The 5,280-nt window shown below is 40.0% G+C and overlaps 1 non-coding gene across 1 annotated transcript; it reads left to right on the top strand.

Moving 5' to 3' along the window:
• The first annotated feature begins 4,655 nt into the window (after positions 1–4,655).
• LOC127257243 (small nucleolar RNA R71) lies at positions 4,656–4,762 on the top strand. The gene has a single exon (XR_007839953.1). It is a non-coding gene; the product is annotated as a small nucleolar RNA R71 (small nucleolar RNA).
• Positions 4,763–5,280: the final 518 nt, after the last annotated feature.

The raw sequence follows: 5,280 nt of genomic DNA, 5'->3' as shown, positions 1-5,280 counted from the left end.
ATTACACATGAAAGAAATTTCCAAAAGGTTGAATGTATGCAATTTATTCTCTAATGTAACTTTTGGAACATAGGCTCAAATTCTCACATGGTTAAAACGTCGACTTGACTCAACATATCACCAATCAAGTGTCATTAGTCATGCTAGACAAACCCATCACACAAAGAATTTGACTCACTTCAGACTAATCTAAAAAACATGCAAAAAGACAGCAAATCAGGCATAAAAAGTAGCAAAAAAAATGAAAATTTTGCTCCAAAAATTTTCATGACTCAATCTCTCCTCACACCTAATGTATGCATTGTCCTCAATGTAAAAAAAAGAAAAAAAAAAGAAAAATTAAAATAGAAGAAAGAGAAGGGAAGAGTATTGCTTCCCTGGTTTGAGGAGCCGATTTCAATCCGTGCGGGGTATGAGTGACTAGATCATTAGCTTTAGCTCGGAGAGGGTTCCAGTCACTTCAGTGCGAAACACGATATTCTCAGCTCGGAGGGCTGAAAGTTCAGTTTGTTGGTGCCCGAGTGCAGCTCGCAAGTGATCAAATTGCATTTGGAAGTCATGGGGAGAGAATGTGGATGCATCGGGATCAAAGGCAGGGAGTTCTGGAGATGGTTGAGATCCGTGGACTGGTATGCCGGCAAAGAATCGAGTCCGGTAGGAGTTTGTAACCAATTTCATTGCCTTGAGACAGGGAATATCCAGTGGCGTCATCGAGCAAGCCCAGTGAAGAGAAAAATAAGTAGGATACTCGATAGAAACATCAGAAATAAGACCAAGGTTAAGGTCGAGGTGTGTGGTGTAAGAGCCGTGAATGAGGTTGCCGCCTTTAGTAAAAAGCACACGAGAAAATCTATCGGCCAACCAAAAGGGAAGGTTAATTCTGATGCCGTGAGTCATGCCCCATACAATATATAATTCAACCTTAGAAATCACACTTGCACCATCCTTTCTACCAGTTAAATTATAGGCAATAAATTTATGCATGAGTCGTAAAGTAGGAAGTTTGATAGATGAGGAATGAGCATCGCGTGGAAGAAACTGGGAGGCATTACCACTAATTTCTTGCCAAAAGTCATAGAACTCACTAGGAAATGGTTCACAGCATAATTACATAAACTACGGGAGTACTCGGCACTTTGACAATCTAATGCAGACACAATTCCTAATGTTATACCAAATTCAGTTATAGAATGATGAAAACTTTTCCCCATTAACCGAAAATGGATGACATTGGGGTAAAAAGATCAAATGCATCAGGCAACGTGAATTGGAATGTAGAAAAGAACTAATAGACCAACTCAGTAATTGCTGGTAAATGGAAAGTAGCAAACAAGGTCCAACCAATATTGGAAAGATACGTGTTTACCTCAGTGGTGACCGGAAGCTCATCTAAGGTCGGTGCGTGAAAGAATTTACCAGTATTGATCTTTCGACATGGTTCCAAGCATTTCTCATAATGTTGGCGGTCCTGGGGGTTAGGGAAATCCAAATTACCTCCAACAACTGAAGTGGGGGCGGGTTGAGTAGCAGCGCGACGCGCACGATGACCAATGGAAGAGGTGCCACCCGTCGGAATACGTGGCACGGCAGGAGATGAAACGATGGGTTGTCTGTGTTTCTTCTTGGTAATACCTATTGATTGAGTAGCCTTTATGGTGCTTTTGGTCGAAGCTCGAACTTTACCCATGAAATCTGCAAAAATGAAATAGCCGGTAGCACAATAGCCTATAACCAAACTACAACAATATCTAAACACTCACAATTCGGAAAGTATCCTAACATATCACTTGGAAATTATCAATCTAGAGCATCAGGAGAATGAGTTTAATATTCTATCCAAAAGAATCAGAATCAGAATTGCACAAACTAAGTCTAACACCCCAATATTACCATCACCCAAGGAAAATTCAACACCTGGATCAAACCAAATTCCTTTATAGTAAAGACTAAAATTCAACCAAGGGATTGTAATTTTAATGACCAGTCTAAGTAATCACCTAATTCTCAACATAGAATCCCAAAATTGAAAGTATTAGGAATAAGGAACGAAAAGATACTACTGATTGCTATCCGGTTCGGCGGTGAGGGAACGGACTCGGACATCAGCTGGACAGGGGGGGACCTGGCGTGGGCGTTTATGGGCAGAGGTAACGACGCGGCGGAAATGGAGGGGGAGAAAAAAGAAGAGGAAGAAGAAGAAGAATGGGCAATCGGCGATTCATCGCTGGAGTCTGGGCAGGGGATCGACGCGGCGGAGAGAAAGAGAAAGGAAGGGCGATCGGTGAGGGGAGAAGAGAGAGAAAGAGAGAAAGAGAGAGGAAAAGTGGTTCAGGATTTAGGATTATTTTTATTTATTTTATTTTATTTTTATTTTATGGATTTAGGGTTAAAATTGGATAGGGGATAAAGAAGGCAAGGAGTGTGATAGGTAGTGTTTAGTCATGGTCATGACTAAATATTATTTATCATTTTGGAAATTGAATGGGTAAAGGAAGGTTGGATTAAAAAAAACAGAATGCGAGGTGCCAATTAGTCATGACCATGACTAAAAGTAACCTCTTGACCTGATTTATTTTTTTTTTGGAAAGTCGATCGCGCCTCAAGAACCAACAATTATTTTCCAAAAGACCTGCACCAAACCAAACAAAACAATCAAAAGTATTATTAGCATTAAAACATTAAAAGAGAAAAAAAATATTTAAATTAAAGAAGGCAATTAAATGTTTTGGGTTGTCTATCAAAAAGCATTTTTCTTTATAGTCTTTGAGCTAGACTCACATCAATTCTGAACATCAAATCGGCAAAGGGTGCCAACTTTATAGGATCAAGTGAGGGTCCCTCGTGGTATGATTTGAAGCGATGTCTATTGGCCACTCATTTTTTTTTCGGCTTAAAATTTTGATTCTCCTTATGACACTTTTTCGCTGCTAACAATGGTGATCCCTTGGGAATCCATCTCAACTTTTCGAAAATCTTTTTTTTCTCTTACTCGTTGTCATCTCTTTAGTTGGTCTTTTCTCTAACTGCTTTGTCAACACAGTTTTTCGTTTATTCTCATCACCAAATTCATAGCTTTCCTGCACGACGTAATTAATAACATTAATTACATATAACGATTCAGATTCAACAGGAAATTTGATGGGACTAAAATATTGAAATGAAATTCTTCTACATCAAACTCCAAGCTGAGTGTGCCCTTTTTAGCATCTATCTTTGCTCCTGCAGTGCACATAAAAGGTCTTCCTAACAAAAGAGTCAGTGAATTAAACCAGTGTGCATCATGCATATCCAGAATATAAAAATCAATAGGAAAAATTAAGTCATTCACTTGAACTAGTACATCTTATATCATACCATCAGGATAAGCATTGGTTCGATCAGCAAGTTGAATAATAATTTATGTTTCTTTTAGAGGCCATAGATTTAAATAGTCGTATATTGATTGTGGCATAACATTAATAGCAGCTCCTAGATCTAGCATAGCCGTAGTTATCTTAGTTTTTCCAATCTTACAAGGGATAGAAAACATACCTGGATCACCTATTTTAGGTCATACCTTTCTTTTGAGAACAGCTGAAATGTTCTCACCCGTTATAATGTACTCATCCCCTTGCAATTTTATCTTATTGGTGCACAGTTTTTTCAAAAAATTTGCGTACTTGGGGATTTGGTTAATAGCTTCTAGGAGCGTGATATTAAGTTCCACCTTCTTGAATATTTGCATCATCTCTTTTTGCTTGGACCATCCACTTGCTTCCTACTACGGAGTGTTATAGCACTCGTATTTTATGGATTAGGTCGGGAAGGACATTCAATCATTGTATCACTGGAGATAGTGATGGCGCTGACATTTGATGGATTTGGCTCAGGCTGAGAGGGCAACTCTCCTCTTTCACGTAGTTGTCTTACCTCCTCTGACACTTGATTGATCTGACCTTGTAATTTGTCAACGGTCGATCTCATCTCTTGTTGGAAATTTTTTGTCTCTTGTTGGAACTGCAAGATAGTGGTAGCCATAGACTTCACCAAATCTTCCAAAGACGGACTGGAGTTGCTTGTGGGTGCTTGTGGTGCCTGTTTCTCATAGAAGCGAGGTTGTTGTATCTGTTGCGTAGCTCTGAATGGTTGAGGAGCATTAATCTATTGTGAATTTCTATAGCGTAAGTTTGGATGATCTCTTCAGCCTGGATTGTAGGCGTTGGAGTATGGGCTGTACACTGGAGGGCCATTCATACCATTGTTTGCAGCGTTTAGGGCTGTACACTGGAGGGCTGTACACTCGAGGGTTGTACATTGCATAGCCTTCTTGGAGGGTCGGGCATGCATCCGTAGGGTGGCCTGCACTTGTGCATATTCCACACTCTTTGACTTAGACACTCGGGTTAGATTTTTCTACGACCATCTTTCGAACAAAGCTCGTCAACTCAGAAATTTTTTGTTGCATCGATTGGATATAATGGTCGTTATTGTTTCCGCTAATCTGTCCAACATCTCTCGAACCAAACTTCTGTGTGTTCTCAGCCATCCGAGCAATCAGATCCCAAGCTTGTGCTTCCGTCTTATTCACTAGAGCTCCAACACTTGCAGCATCGATGATGTTCATGTCCATCAATGACAAACCATCATAGAAATATTGAATCAATAATTGTGGAGGAATTTGATGTTGTGGACATTTAATGATAAGCTTCTTAAATCGCTCCCAATATTCATGGAGCGTTTCACTTGATTTTTGCTTGATGCCACATATCTCCTTCCTCAGAATCGCAACTCTGGAAGCCGGAAAGTATTTCTCGAAAAAAAAATTTAATGTCATTCCACGTGTCGATGCTTCCAGGTGGGAGATAGTAGAGCCAATTCTTTGCAGCATCTTTGAGCGAGAATGGGAAGGCTCTGAGTATGATCTGTTCATCAGTAACACCTGGTGGTTTCATGCTGGAGCACACTACGTCAAACTCTTGCAAGTGTTTGTGAGGTTCTTTGCCTGCAAGTCAATGAAAAGAAGGCAGTAAATGAATTAAGCCAGATTTCAGTTCAAAAGCAATAGCGTTATTCAAAGTTGGAAAATTCATGCATAAGGGCTGTTGTGTCAAGGTGGGAGGAGCCAACTCCCTTAGAGTGTGGGTATCCTCAGCCATGATAGTTTCTTAGTCACTTTAAGAGCCGCTAAAGCTAGAGATTCTGAGGTAGGTTAAAGAATCAGCCAGCTTTGCAACTTGAGTAGCTTTTCATTGTTTGGTTTCCTTTCACAGCTTTTGCTCGACCTTCGCGATCTCAAGATTA

The sequence above is a fragment of the Andrographis paniculata genome, unplaced genomic scaffold (assembly GCF_009805555.1).
Source record: "Andrographis paniculata isolate CXL003 unplaced genomic scaffold, ASM980555v1 Contig12END, whole genome shotgun sequence".
NCBI lineage: Eukaryota > Viridiplantae > Streptophyta > Magnoliopsida > Lamiales > Acanthaceae > Andrographis > Andrographis paniculata.
This window is presented reverse-complemented; position numbering and strand designations above follow the sequence as displayed.